General features: G+C 41.8%; 1 long non-coding RNA gene across 2 annotated transcripts in view; it reads left to right on the top strand.

Moving 5' to 3' along the window:
- The first annotated feature begins 7,350 nt into the window (after positions 1-7,350).
- LOC309380338 overlaps positions 7,351-16,335 on the top strand; it is a 30,939-nt gene continuing 21,954 nt past the window's right edge. For both annotated transcript variants that reach the window (XR_014172839.1, XR_014172840.1), the window contains exon 1: positions 7,351-7,616. This is a non-coding gene — a long non-coding RNA (uncharacterized lncRNA). The remainder of the gene's footprint in view (positions 7,617-16,335) is intronic.

Here is a 16,335-nt window from a genome sequence, read left to right as displayed (position 1 = left end):
TAGGGACATTCTTCTGGACAGATGGCTTGGACAGGAAAAGGGGGAGGCCAAAAGATATTTGGCCCATTGAGGTCACCAGGGATAGATGAATTATACCCAGGATATTGAAAGAATTAGGTCAGGACAGTTCCACACCCTCTGCAATACTATCCGAAAACTCAGGGACCACAATGAAGGTCCAAGATAACTTGAGAGGAGGAATGCTAATCTGTATATATGTGGGTGTGGGAACTGCAAGGAAGGCCAGTAAACCCAAAAAGATATTGACTTGACTACAGACACGGGGAAATTAATAAAATTAACCCATTAAACAATCTGGATGTGATAGATATTGTAAAATCAAACTAATGCTGAACAGAACCTCCCACCCATCCTTGGAAATATAAAATATGAATAGGATCATGCTGATGATGTAATATACCATGTTTTCCCAAGTATTTTGAAATCACTTTACTGAACTTTTTTGTTATCTTACCTTAAGGCAGGAGGAGACCAGTGTAGTGCCCTCCAGATATTGTTGAACCACAACTCCCATCATTCTTCACCATTGGCAGTGTACATCATCTGTATGGAGTGGATTATATGGGCTATTTATATTGTGGGCAGGAAAATGTGTAGAGCATTTTCAATATTTGGCAGAGAGGGTTACTGGACCTTTTCCATATGGAACTAAAGGCTGGAAGAATCTACTATTAAGCTAGTGCCTCAGTACCTGAGATGCCATATACAGATACTTACAGTGGTACCTTGGATTACATACGCTTCAGGTTACAGACTCAGCTAACCCAAAAATAGTACCTTGGGTTAAGAACTTTGCTTCAGGATGAGAACAGAAATCGCGCAGTGGCGGCATGGCAGCAGCTGGAGACCCCATTAGCTAAAGTGGTACCTCAGGTTAAGAACGGTTTCAGGTTAAGAACGGACTTCCGGAACAAATTAAGTTCTTAACCCGAGGTACCACTGTATTATGAATGACTCATTGTGACATGATTATAACCCTCAAACAGTGTTTTACCCACATAAAAAGGCCCTGGGCTCAACACTGGCCTAGAAAGCATTTGTGTTTGTTATCACTTCTCTTATAACTAGGGCACAACTCTGACATTCAAAAGTGTTTTTGAGCAGACACCTAAGCCTTTTTCATATGTTACTCATATGAAAGGGCAAGACAGAGACAGGGGGACCACAGAGCCACACCCCTGAGGTCACATGGTTTCTCCTGGCTCCTCACATGTTGAGGAATAACTTCCAGTATATAAAGTCTTCTCTCCCTGTAGGCTTCCTGTGTGATTTAGGATCCTGAAGTGATAGGGTTCCATGTTGTATGAGGATCTTATCTGGCTAGAACAGGCTCCTCATTTCAGACGTTAACCCTCAATTTTTGAGAGGAAGGGAGGAGTCATGTTGCACCTTGGGACAAGAAACACCTGAAGAATAATAATAATAATAATACTTTATTATTTATCCCCCGCCCATCTGGCTGAGCCTCCCCAGCCACTCTGGGTGGCTTCCAATCGAGTGTTAAAAACAGTATAACAGCAATACTGAAGAGGAATCTAGAGACCCCCAGTTCAGAAACAAGACTATGTCACTGGTTCAGTCCATTATTTTTATTAATGACTTCAATGGGAGGAACAGGGTGGTGTGCACATGCAGATTGAAAAGATCTGAACATTCTTTTTTTATTAAAAAAATGCAGAAGTTAGTTACAAAATTAAAAATTAAAATGGAAAAAGAATTTGAATAAGATCCATAAAACTTACGCTGCATTTGAGTTTACAACACAAGGCATATAAAGTCATTCTAAAGGAACTCAATATCTTTAGACTTGTAGGAAGGGGATGTTTAACAATCTTCAAATGTGTGCAGGGTGGGAAGAAAAACACCACAAATGAAAGGCAAGAGGCAGCGAGATACATGTGGGAATATTGCTAACTGCAAGAGACAATGGCCAAGGGACATGGTAGGATGGAATTGCTTCCCTTGGAAGTCTTTAAAAAGCATTCGGCAACCAAGAAAGGATTAGCTACATACGGAGCAGGGTGTTGAGGGTTAGATAAGATGCTCTGCCTTCCAGCTTTATAGATCTTTGACTCTCAAGATCACGGTGGAGTCCTAATCTGTGATCCCGCTCCATTTCTTCTGAGAGCCAATTGCTAGCCTTCCAATTTCCTTCCAACTTCAAGCTGAGAATCAAATCCTTCAGATACCAAATCAGGAAATGGGATGAAACTGCTGCCCAGATGTTCCAAGCCTATGCACCATGGTGGACTTCTACAAGCTGTTTTTACAAACAAGTGTGGTATCTTAAATAAGAATGTCATACCTTCCCTCACCCGCTCCTTTCCTTTTGTTTAACAGCACCAACCTCCTTTTTCTTGTTTTAACAGCGTGGCCTAAAATTGCATCTAATACATAGCTATAACTCACGCCACCCAACATCTGTCAGGTGAAAATTGATATAGTGTCATTATATTCACCAAGACAAGCTTTATATTATGGGTTGGCATGGCATGAAAGTGGCATAGGTACACTGATTCCATCAAATCCTGTGGTTGCCATCCCCTGTTAAACAAACAAAAATATCTTCAAACGTATTTTTCAATGCAGACAGACTTACTTTAAATATTTGGATACTGCAAACTGACTTTATCTACTGCCATCCCTTGGATGTAGCAACAAACATTCCAGTTGTGTTTTATGATTTGTATTACTATATCACTCTCTAGAGAGTGCCCTCCCTTCAGATGTCAAGGAAATAAACAACTATCTGACTATTAGAAGACATCTGAAGGCAGGCCTGTTTAGGGAAGTTTTTAATGTTTGATGTTTTCACTATTCTGCTGGGAGTCACTTTGATGGGCAGGGTATAAATAATAAACTTATTACTATTATTATTTCCACCTACTATTGCCTATTTCCAATCATCTAAAACTAATCACACACTGTTGTATTGAGCCAAACATGCCCAGTGCTGACATGATGTTCCATTTCTTCCAACTGGAAGTTGGGCATTTGGAAGCCCCTCAAGACTCGTGCTCCTCCCTCTTACACCTCCTCCTTCCTTTTTCACCTTTCAGGCCTAAGCACAATATTACATTATAGGTGCACCATGGCTGATGAAAACCATGGTTAGCATCAAACAAGGTTTGCAAATCTGCTTCCAACATTGATGTAAACCCTGGGTTTGCCTAATAATTATGTCTTAAAGGTAAAGGTACCCCTGCCCATGCGGGCCAGTCTTGCCAGACTCTGGGGTTGTGCGCTCATCTCACTCTATAGGCCAGGAGCCAGCGCTGTCCGCAAACACTTCCGGGTCACGTGGCCAGCATGACAAGCTGCATCTGGCGAGCCAGCGCAGCACATGGAACGCCGTTTACCTTCCCGCTGGTAAGCGGTACCTATTTATCTACTTGCACCCGGAGGTGCTTTCGAACTGCTAGGTTGGCAGGCGCTGGGACCGAACGACGGGAGCACACCCCGCCACGTGGATTCGAACCGCCGACCATGCAATCGGCAAGTCCTAGGCGCTGAGGTTTTACCCACAGCGCCAACCGCGTCCCATAATTATGTCTTAGCTGATGTTAATTCTGTGTCATTGTTAGCTCTCATAAAGGAATGGGAGGGAATTCGTGTGTGAGGAACAAGGAGAAGCGAGCGTGAAAATGGGGCATTCCTGGTGCAATGGGCAACTGGATTAGGCCACTTTGCCGGCTAGCATTTTGTATTTTTATGCCAACCATAATCCTCCTTCTGAATATTTGAAACTTTTGGTTTTCATATTGATTTTAATGAGATGAAAGTTGCATTCCCCGTTGTGTTACAGATGATGTGTTTTTAGTCATCAGCATGCTTCACTGCCGCACAAACAGTTAAGGTTTTATCAGAATTCCAAATAAGTGCAGTAAAGCAAACCCACCCCTTTGTTTGTAAGAACAGCATTGGCAAAATAATGTTCTAGCATATACTGGATCAAACCCTGTGTTTTTCACGGGAAAGCTTTGCATAGGATCTGAGTCCTTTACTGCCTTCATTGTGTTTAGTACATCCCTGAAACTATGGCCATGGCTAGCTTTTCGGTCATACCTTCCTTTATCTTACCTGGAAGTCATTGGCTGAAGACTTGCAACAGAGTGTATTGCACAAAATCAGCAGGTCACAATTGGCATAGATAGATGATGATAGATAGATAGATGATAGATAGATAGATGATATAGATAGATAGATAGATGAATACTGTGTATACATATAGAGAGAGAGGGAGAGAGTTACTACAGGTGCTCCTTTTTTGTGCCCACCTCCCTCAGCAACCCATAACAGTTGCATTGGACTGCAATAATATAACTGAAAAAAATTTGTCCTGGAAACACTGAAAGCGTACATACAAGGACACTAAGGTCCACACAGCAAGGATTGTGAAATAACCCATTAAAAATAAACATTTGCAACCACAGATAGCTGGACTGAAATCCCTGCTCTGATACAAATAACATCTGGACAACTTTTTGCATGCATCTTTTGGCATAAAACACCCTGGAGGGGAAAAAATAGAAAAGACAAAGGGCCACTAAAAGATTTTTATTATGCTTTGGGTGTGGTGCCATAAATTTCAGGGGATTCAGGCAACAATTGCCAAACCTGAATTTAAACAGCATGTTGTTTTTAAAAGCTGTAACATTAGTGATGAACAAGTCAATATTCTTACATAATTAATCCAGCGTGAAATAGAGGGACTCGAAGCCATCCAGTGGTTTAAAAATAACTCAATCATTTATAAGATCCCCAGTACTATAGGATTTAACATGAAGGCACAGGAAGTGCAGGCATGTTGGCACTGAGCAGGCTGTTTTAATTCTGCAAAAGCTTTATAAAGTCAGCTTAAACAAGCCAGCTTGCGCTGCAGAGAAGCAACTTGGGGGTTTCTCAATGGATAGGCAGTTTAATGATCCAGTAATGCCCCCCCCCCATGAAATGTAGAAAGTGTCAATATCTAGAGATGTCTTTAAATGGACCAAAAAGAGAGAGGATATAACAGGAGTGTGTGTGTGTGTGTGTGTGTTTGTGCATGTATATTTATTAATACTTAAATGAAACACTGAAAGTAACATGTAGGGAAAGGACTCTTGAACTGGATAGTTAATGAGAAGCTTCAGACAGTATGTAATAATAATGCTATGACTCTGAAAGCTTTTTAACTTTTAGTGTTTAGTCATTAGCCTTGTTTCCTATTGACCTGAAGAAGTAACAAATGTATGCCAGCGATGGAAGACAGCTGTGAATCTAACCTTAATGGTCAAGTAAATAACTAAACAGAAATGCTTATTTAGAAGTTGCTCTGCAATGCCACCCGCACTGGTGTTTTGAGTCTGAGACTTCTGGAAGCCGCAAAGGTTTCTTCTAAACAACCCAAGATCCCAGTGTGTTTAGAAATGGGATGCCTTGTGGATCCCTGGCACTAGCTCATTACATACCAAGGAGCCATCACCACAGACCTTCCCCATTATGTTTGTGATTCATTCCCAAAGGCTGTCATGGGTTCATGTCCTGAGTAAAATGCTGACAGACTCAGGAAAGGACATTATCCTTTGGGTACTGCCTTGTGTTGACTTCTAGGCTACCTTATTTACTAGTCAAGTCCAAGGAGTCAACATCAGTCAGGTTGTTGGGCAAGCATCGCTTTAGAGACTTTCTTCATTTCTCCCATGCCTACATAACTGCTGGTGCTTAGTTATACCGACATTGCCTATGTATTTCACAGACTGATTGTTGCTTTTATTCCAACCAACACAGGGTTGCAGTTGGTTTTCTCCCCTCCACTTTAAAAACAAAACAAAACCTGGGAAAACAGGGGCTGTCCTATCAGAAATAAACAGGACAGTCCAGAGACCCCCACTGTTGCCTGGAGAATGACGCTATTTAAAAGCACTTTTTGTTATTGGAGCAATGCAAATGATGGAAGATGTCACTTTTATTCCAATTTAGTTGTCATGGCTACCACCCCAAAAAAACCCCTTGGGAACTGTAGTTTTGTGAAGCGCTAAGAAATTTCCAGGAAAAAAGTCAAAAGACAACCATTCCCATTGCTTCCTAGGAGAGAAGGATGGTGATTGAACTGGCTTTTAAGACTGCACTGGGCATAATTGAGGGATCCAGTTCACAAGGAGTGACTAGGCATATGAAACAGACTTCCCATCTATAGATATGACCTCAATGGCTGGACAGCATGAGGGTGGTTCTGGCAGAAGATGTGATGGCAGGGAAGAAGTCATCAGACAGAGCTCCAGTATTTCTCCACATTACGTTAACTTTGTGGAGTAGATGACAAATGAAAGGGTCATTTTGGTGAGATACCTGTGAAAACCAGGTCCTATAGATTTGGCAGAAGTGCCAATCACGTCCCATGTTCAATTCCTGGCATCTCCAGGTATAGCCAGGAAGATGCCCTGACTGACATTCTGGAGAACCCCTGTGAGTCAGTGTAGATAATACTGAGTTAGATGGACCAATTTTCTGACTCGGTATAAGGCAGCTTCATATGCTCCTTAGGCACTTACTAGGCCTGAGATAGGCTCTCTGTATCCTATCTAGGCTTGGGCTAAAGCTGAAAGTGGCACGAATTTTTCTAATTCTTATTCACATGGCCAATGAATGGAAGTGGGCTCATCTCCTCTACCTGCACACATCAGTTGTAAGGACAGAAAAGATCTATAACTCAGGTGAAGTTAATGTTACTGTGTCTTCAGGATTTTGTTGCTGTTGTTTTCAAAAGTACCAGTAGCTGTTTTCAAATTCTGGAAGTTATTTCTCTGTAGGTTTCTATCCTCCACATTGTTTTCCAAAATGAATCTGTTGCATAGAGCGTCTGTGGGCTTCCTCCTATCCCATAAAACATCTCTCACAGATGTGAACAGAAGCTCCACATATGGGAAACCTGCATGATTATATTATGGGGCTAGAAGAAACTGTGTGTGACTTCGAAAGGGCCTTCCTGATGACAATACAAATCTAATTTAATTAAAACACTCCAGCATCTTGCACTAAATCCAACAATAAAGGGGATGAAAGAAGGGGGGATACTGAATGGGTACGCATATAACCACCAATATGATTAAGGGGGGGGGTGCTTGAGATATCTATGGGTTTCTACTTCTGAGTGAAAATGCTACATCCACTCCTGTGATTAAGTGTTCTGAACATGCTACAGAATCAGGAACATTTTTGTCTTTCCATGTGCAGGAAGACAGGTGTTCCATCTGGAACCTGTTTGATGAGAGCACAATGGATTCTGTGCCTCATTCTCTTGGCCCTTGGAATCTGCAGTGGGGGGAAATAATCCTTCTGTGTCAATAGTGGTCCACACTGCACCCATTTCAAGGGCCTTAGCTATACACAGGATTCTACCCACTGAGGTCCCTAAGATCTAAATTCCCCTTTAGGATCTGGATTTTAGTTTTAGGGCTTTGATGGTCTATGTACGAAATGTGCTTCAGACGGTTTCAGTTTTGCTGCATGCAGCTATTTCACAGGCTTACTACTGCTGCCTTTGATCCTCTTTGAGGTTGGCGTGTGGAAATCTCTGGCTTTCATGTGGGGAGAATGCAGCCAACTGTACAAAGGTAAGCGTCACATTCATTCCCCTATCCTCTTTTGCCTCAGGTACCACTCCCTACTGTCATACATCCCCAAGAAGAGGGCTTGTGATGGAAAGTCGACTTTAGGCTGAAAAATGTTGCCCAGCCCATCAATCAACCAACGAATGTACATGCATGTGTGAACCATACCTAAGGAAGAACGGGGAAGTATCCACTGAGTATTCTGTCATGTGACGAAGGTCTTTGAGAGCAGAAGCAGTAAAGGAAGCAGTAAAGCAGTCTGGAAATGTTGAGAAATGCTGTAAAGCTGCACAATCACTCTCTATGCTGAACCACTGTGACTCATCTTGAAGATGACTCATTCTCTGTATAAATGTATCTGCTTGCAGGCAGGCAGTTTGGAGCCTGTCAGTTTGGAGATAGCTTGGAGCAGGGGTCAGCAACCTAAGGTCCATGGACCACAAGTGACCCATGGGGGGTTGTTTAACCGGCCCATAGACCCCCGCCACCAGCTTGGTAGACTCTCCTGCAGCCAATGGGAAGCTGCGGACACCTCCTCCATGCCGGAAGGAGCGCCGGAAATAGCATTTGCACATGCGTGCATGCATACGCACACACTCCGGCCCACCCCAGCATCTGTGGGACCGTGAACAGCTCCAAGCCACAAAAACTTTGCCAGCCCTTGGTTTGGAGACTCTGTGGAGCCATGAGTTACAGTGGAGTCAGTGTGTGTATATGGAACCTGACTCAGAAGTGAAGCCTGTACTCTGTGTATGCACTGAAGCTAGTTTAAATCTTCTGTTCACTCTGCTGCTTATTTGCAAACAAGTTTTAACTCAGTAGAGCTTTTATTGTTTTACTGAAGAAGACTCTGCATTATTAATTTACACTGCGGGTCATATTCAACTGAAGTTTTGTGGCATAGATCCTCACTGCCACAGTCTGTGTCTCTAATAAAGCATTTTGAATAAAGGATCTCTGAAATACATATATAGCCCTGTGTAGTATTTAAATAAATGTGTTAGGAACTTGAGGTATGTGTATATGTATCTGTATATCTCCACTTTAAACAAAGCTGTAAAATGGCTAATCCTTTAAATTATCTGTGGTGCCAGCTTTAGAATTTGCCATCTAGTGGCATACAGCAAGTGATTTCATTTAAAAGTTGTCTTTTTGCTTCTGATTGCATCACATGCTGGAGTCTTCTCCCCCCCCCCCACCCCCATGTGATTATTAGAGTGACAAGAGATTAGTCTAACACAAATAATTTGTGATACTTGGTAGAGGCCAACCACATATTGCAGAGGGCTAGCTTGTTAAAATAACTTTCAAAACTTTCTGATCCCCTTCAGCCTTAGGAAACCTTTAACAAGCAGCAGCATACAATAAGGAGTAGCTCAGACTTGGGAAAACAAGAAACAAAAATGGTTAAGTGCAGCGTGGGAAAATAAAATGCACATATTGAAAAGGGGAGAAGACATGATGGCCAGGTATGTGAGTGAAAGGTGTTTCAAAGGAAAATGGAAACCACTGGGATGTAAAGGACGCCAGAAGTCTAACCACTTATTGTTGAAACTGGACAAGTTTCTCTGTTACTTCAAGGAGACCAGGTAACTCTGGTTAATAGCATCATTCCGACATTGTGTGCAACTTGGAAGGATGTGTGCATAACAGGTGCATAACAGATTATTATTTTTTAATCTTAAAATTATTGTTTGATTATCATCCCCACTAGTACAAATTGCTAGAAAACCTCTGTTAAAATTATAGTTCTAGACGTTTTGCTGGATGAAATCCAGTGCTACATTTCTGAATAGTCTTTTGCACTATTTCAAGAGTGACCATCATGTGATGCGGAAAAATGTACACCCAGGCCCTATTAAATGTGATAAATGCATCTGATGGGGATGGGTCAGGTGCAGTGCAAGGTATAAATAAGTACTAGGGGTGGGCATGGACTCCAGCATTGCCTTGTGTCTGCACGGTGTTTGTGTGTTTTAAATCTAATATATTTCTGAGTCGCTCTGTGCTCTCTCCACTTCAGTTTGCATTTTGGGTTCTGAGTGAACCTGTATAAAACAAGGCTATTAATGGAAAAATCTAAAAACATATATAACTTTTTTCTCTTTTGGCTAAAGTGAATGAAACTCACAGGTATAGGAGCCCCTCCAGAGTTGATTATGTCTGACAAATTGCAGACAAACAGGTCCAGGAGCTTTTGGTTGAGCGAAGTAAACATGATTTATTTTCCTTATGGGGGAGGGAAACAGGGGTTTGTCTCTTTTTTCCTTTATAATAATTAGGAGGCAGCTGAGTAGTACATATTGTTGCTTCTACTTTTGAGGATTTTTTTTTAACTCTGTAGCTTCACACCAGCCCTATTATTATTATTATTGTTATTATAATTATTAATTTGTTTGTGTCCTCTGATAGTCCTTTACAGGTATTGCAATAGAAGAGTTTGGATTTGATATCCCGCTTTATCACTACCCGAAGGAGTCTCAAAGCGGCTAACATTCTCCTTTCCCTTCCTCCCCCACAACAAACACTCTGTGAGGTGAGTGGGACTGAGAGACTTCAGAGAAGTGTGACTAGCCCAAGGTCACCCAGCAGCTGCATGTGGAGGAGCGGAGACGCAAACCCGGTTCACCAGATTACAAGTCTACCGCTCTTAACCACTACACCACGATAGGCTTTTATTGGTACCTGAAATACCTTACAATGCAAGCTGGCTGTCTAGAATGCTGCCTGACAAGTTCTGAAGAGGTCTGAGGTTCTTTTTAAAAAACTAAAGCAAAGAGAGGGCTGTGGGTGGGTGGGTGGGTGTTACCCTCTCTTTTAAATTTTTACTGCTCTGTTTAGCAACAACAAAACAGCCCACAGCTCTTTAGTGCTTCACAGGCAATACAACTCACATAACAACAGGCACTACCAGCACCAGGTTTCAGGGGACCTTTGACACAGTGCCATCAATGGGCCCACACCATCGCAACAGACATCATATTTTCGGTGCCAACACCACCACTTAGTGCCCTCCTAAGTGCAAAAAAGCAGAGACATCACCTTACCAACAAAGGTCCGTATAGTTAAAGCTATGGTTTTCCCAGTAGTGATCTATGGAAGTGAGAGCTGGACCATAAAGAAGGCTGATTGCCGAAGAATTGATGCTTTTGAATTTTGGTGCTGGAGGAGACTCTTGAGAGTCCCATGGACTGCAAGAAGATCAAACCTATCCATTCTTAAGGAAATGAGCCCTGAGTGCTCACTGGAAGGACAGATCGTGAAGCTGAGGCTGCAATACTTTGGCCACCTCATGAGAAGAGAAGACTCCCTGGAAAAGACCCTGATGCTGGGAAAGATGGAGGGCACAAGGAGAAGGGGGCAACAGAGGACAAGATGGTTGGACAGTGTTTTTGAAGCTACAAACATGAGTCTGACCAAACTGCGGGAGGCAGTGGAAGACAGGAGTGCCTGGCGTGCTCTGGTCCATGGGGTCACGAAGAGTAGGACACGCCTAAATGACTAAACAACAACAAGTGCACCCCTGGGTGACTGTTTTAGTGGTGGGTAGAAGGCAGTGTCACTTTTGAACAGGATCCAAGCTCAACTCCCATCCATGTTAGCCACCTGCCATTTTAATTTACCCAAAGCAAATGCCCCACCCACATGGCTGCCTGGAAGTCCAGCAAGGGGGATGCTGGAGTGATACAGCTGGCTTGGGCCAGCGTGGGACTCTGTTGAGCTCTCAGTCAGTGCCCAACCTGGTTGCACAGCAGTGCCAGAGACAGGGGCACACTTCAGACTTTCCCATAATGCCTGGGTGCCTTGAGGGCACTTGATGGTGGAGCATCTCTCCACATCTCTCCACCACTCTCTTCTCCACATGTGATGGTAATCTCATGAGGGGAGAATGACTGATAGAGCTATAAGCTGAAGCTGGTTCCAGTCATTTTTGTTCCTACACAAAACAGTCTTTTACAATAAAATTCTATACTTGGTAAAGAAGGGGTATCTCTTGAGGAGTGCAGATGTGTGTGTGTGTGGCCAGTAACAACCATTTTAATGTAATTGTATTAATTCAGAGCTTATTTATATTTTATCATCTTTCACCTCCAATAGCTAATTTTTTTCATACTGTCTGCTTTCATTAAATCCAAAATCTAGGCCAGTTTAGCTAGGTTTTATGGATCGTTTCATGTGACATTTGTAACTTGGCAGACACCGAGAGTGCGGATGTACGAAAACAGCATCCTCTGAAACAATAATGCATTAAGGTGTTCCTGCTTGTTTTGTGTGTGGTGGCCTTTGCCAGTTTAATATTGAAACCATTGCATTTAAGCTACACTCTGAACTTCATTAGCTCCAATATAGAGACCTGCCTTTTGGTGGGTCGCCTTGTGTGGGACAGTGGTCACCTTTTATTTCCATTGATTTATCTGGATTTTCCAAGCATATTATCCCATCGTGCAAATTTTCCAATTCTCACAAATCAACAAGAGGTAGAAGATTTTTTAAAAGGACATAACTTCTCTGCCAGTGAGATACGCTAGATATCCAAGTACTTTAGTTTTCCACCCCTTTTTTTAAAAAAAAAGGAAAAAAGGTTTAAATACTTGCCGTATAAGCCTAGACATCTTTAGAATACATTGCAAAGAAAAATCTCCAGGTTGGCCTTTGGGGTGCAACTGAGTGGATTTGAAACTCACTTGTTCCCATATGAAAGTTTTGTTTGCTTATCTCCTAGGAAGAATTAGGGCCCCGCAGAACAGATCAATAATTATGTAGGATACCAGAAATAGTTTCAGTTTTGCTCAAGAGTCTAGATTGTGTGTGTGTGTGTGTGTGTGTGCGTGCGTGCGCACACGCACACACATGCACACAGACACACACACACACACACGGGCATTTGCATATACACACACTTCACAGCAGAGGTCCACATCTCATTTTGTGCTTCTTTCACCTCACTTTATTTATTTTTGAAGCATGGGGATACCTGGAGACAAAATCTATGTAACCTGAGTAAAAGCATGTTTCTTTCTTTCTTTCTTTCTTTCTTTCTTTCTTTCTTTCTTTCTTTCTTTCTTTACTTAGTGTAGTAAACCATAACTTTTGAGTTTGCTCACCCAGCATTATTTGTTTAATAGAAATATTTTCCGTACCACCTGGTTCTGGCACAAAGTCAAAAATTTGCATTTATATGAGGTAGTTTATCAAATATAAGTCTGTTAAATACACATTGCATTTTGTTTGTGAGAAAATCTGTTCATATTTAATGTAGTTTTTTTAAAAAAATTAACCTTAATGAAAGCTTCTGAAAATTGTTGTTCTAAGCATTTGAAATATGCAACATGAACTGGTTGAAGACATAAACATGTTTTCCATTATATGTTATCAGATAGCCCAAAATTACTTCAAAGAAGAAATGTGGGACTATGTTAAATTAAAAAGATAAGAAAGCATTTAGTTTAAAAAGCAAAGGTTTTTAGAAGAGTAAAGCATCTGACAGTTAACCCCAGCATTTCATAATCTCCTACTGGGTGGGACAGCAAAGGAGAGCAGGGAGAGAAAAGATATTTTAGTTTTTATATATGCATGCTCATACCATCTACACCAACATACAGACATGCTGACAAATATAGCTGATCAGATATATACAAGGGGGGGGGGAGACACATTTGTTTTGTGTGGTGATTTCAAAATGTAATTATTTGCACATGGTACAATATTGCTACCTTTGAGCTCTCAGGTCCTATTGGCAGTGTGTGCCTCTGCAGAGCATGCAACAACCCCAAGAGATTCAAGAGCAGCTTTCCCCTGAAGTTCCAGCAACTGATTTAAACTTCTACCACGAATCTGAAGTCATCAAAATATCCCCAGCCATTTAACACACCCAAGAAGAGAACCTTAGGTGTTCTCTTCTCTGGAGTGATCTTCCATGACATTGTATGTCTCATCATTGTTGAGTTGTTCTATTTTGTATTTGAACATTTTCTTACCACAAATTAAAAAAAACTTTTTGGAAAATATCACCAGTTGGAGATTGGTCAGGAGAGTCAATAATTTTCTGGTTTTACTGTTTCCATGCTGAATCTCCTAAACTCCTTGTCAAACGTAAGGTTCTCTGCGCTCCTAAGAGAGAAGGCCACAAATGTGATGTGCCGCTGCCCCAGTGTGTTGTATCTCTTGGCCACAGTTCATGAGTTCTGATGAACATGTAGAATGCTGGGCATTCAGGATCTACACAATCCTTCCCTGTCGGCAAAATAATCCCCACAGTTATCATTTTACATGAGAGATGCGGGTGGCGCTGTGGGTTAAACCCAGAACCTAGGGCTTGCCGATCAGAAGGTTGGCGGTTCGAATCCCCGCAACGGGGTGAGCTCCTGTTGCTTGGTCCCTGCTCCTGCCAACCTAGCAGTTTGAAAGCACATCAAAGTGCAAGTAGATAAATAGGTACCACTCCGGTGGGAAGGTAAACGAAGTTTCTGTGCGCTGCTCTGGTTCGCCAGAAGCGGCTTAGTCATGCTGGCCACATGTATGCCGGCTTTCTCGGCCAATAACGCGAGATGAGCACTGTAACCCCAGAGTCGGTCATGACTGGACCTAATGGTCAGGGGTCCCTTTACCTTTACCAGCTAATGAGTACTGGAAGAATTATAGGCAGGGGTGGGCATCGAGAAACAAGAGCAGATGCCAGCATGCTCATGGGAAATCCAAGTTGCAGAAGTACTAATATTGTTAGGGGGAAAGAGGGTCCAATGCAGGGGTCAGCAACCTTTTTCAGCCGTGGGCCGGTCCACCGTCCCTCAGACCATGGGGTGGGCTGGACTATATTTTTTTTGGGGGGGGGGGAATTATAATGAATGAATTCCTATTCCCCACAAATAACCCAGAGATGCATTTTAAATAAAAGGATACATTCTACTCATGTAAAAACACACTGATTCCGGGACCGTCCACAGGCCGGATTTAGAAGGCGAATGGGCCACATCCGGCCCTGGGCCTTAGGTTGCCTACCCCTGGTCCAATGAGCACTGAATGCTGAATATCTCTTGGATAGAAGGCAAAATATGGAAAACTAGGAGTGGGTGAAACTGGAGTTTCCTAGAGAAGGGCATGAATGGCCAGAACCAGTTGTAGGAGTGCCCCATAAAGAAACATTTTGTTGCAGGACTTGCTTGTACAGTGGTACCTCAGGTTAAGTACTTAATTCGTTCCAGAGGTCCATACTTAACCTGAAACTGTTCTTAACCTGAAGCACCACTTTAGCTAATGGGGCTCCTGCTGCCGCCGCACCACCACCGCACGATTTCTGTTCTCATCCTGAAGCAAAGTTTTTAACCTAACCTGAAGCACTATTTCTGGTTTAGCAGAGTCTGTAACCTGAAGCGTATGTAACCTGAAGTGTAAGTAACCTGAGGTACCATTGTAGATTTGACGACCGAGAGGATTTTCTTTTGTGGCTGGCATCTGGGAGTCTAGTCACCTTAACAGACCTCATTCATATAATAACATTTGCTTCTAGAAAAAGCACAAATTACCGTGAAGACATATTAAAAGAGTCAATGCCTTCAAAAAACAATGATGGTATAGTGGTTAGCTCATAATATGCCCTGGATTGCCAGGTCATGTGTTAAATCCAGATGAGGGTCACTGATGCCTGGTGTTAGCCCAAATGAGTCCAATGTTAATACTGAGAAATCCTTGCAATGAGCTCACCACCTGTCCAGTGGATTGCAGAAATCCTACTTGTATAGGTTCAGTTTAAACCTGATGCTTACTAGGAAGCTTAAATTGGAAGTAGGTAATCTGGCTTTTGATTTTCATTACTGCTTGCAAGTATTTAAACTCTTTCCTCTTCTACCTAGATTTTTATGTTTTAAAAGGCCCCAAATCCTTTTTTTTTTTGCTATTATACACTGATATTCATATCTATGCTTTAAATATATAATCCATAACCCCATACCTTTCAGATCTATGTTATGTGATATGTTTGTAAACATGTACCTCTGGATAATTGTGCTATAATCAACCCCCACTTTCTGACAGGGGTAAACACCATAGATCTTGGTTTGATCTTGTCTGTATTTGGAATTAAATGTAGCAGGTACACTTGTTTACTTCCCCTAGGCTTCTGTGTGTGTGCATGTGTGAAATTATATGCACTTAGTTCAAACTCAATATGCTACCACTGCAGCTGTGATTCTTGTTCCAGTTCCTGAAATGAATATTTTTTTTCTCTCCAATTGGTACATATGATGATCTCTGTGTTCTGAGGGATAATCTCAGCAGTATTTACAATCCATAAGGATTCTCTCCCCCCCCCCTGTTTTGTTATCATATGTCCAAAGTTTCAACCCACTAAATACACACTTTTTGTAAGTGTATAATAGCTAACCTCAGGCCACTAATAGATTTAACCTTGCACGTTTTGTAGATCTTTTAAAGTGTTATGGTTTGAAGGTCAACTTCTCTGTCTTACTGTAAAGGAAAGCAAAGAAAGGAATAAAATTAGAAAGAATTAATTCTTCAAAAAGTTTATACAAATCAAAACCCTGCAGTTTCACACTGAGAACAAAAGAAGCATATTAAACACCAAAGTTTATCAAGACAAATTAGGTCCCAGTTTCAAATTTTCTTTAATCTTTTGCATCTGAACGTTTTTTTGCCTCATGCTGTTTTCCCTAGTTAAATGTTAAAATGAATTCTAGCCAATACCATTGACTTCCTCCTTTAAAAA

Source organism: Podarcis melisellensis, assembly GCF_964234715.1.
Source record: "Podarcis melisellensis genome assembly, chromosome: 1".
NCBI lineage: Eukaryota > Metazoa > Chordata > Lepidosauria > Squamata > Lacertidae > Podarcis > Podarcis melisellensis.
Note: the sequence above shows the minus strand (reverse complement) of the source record. Positions and strands in the feature narration are given on the sequence as shown.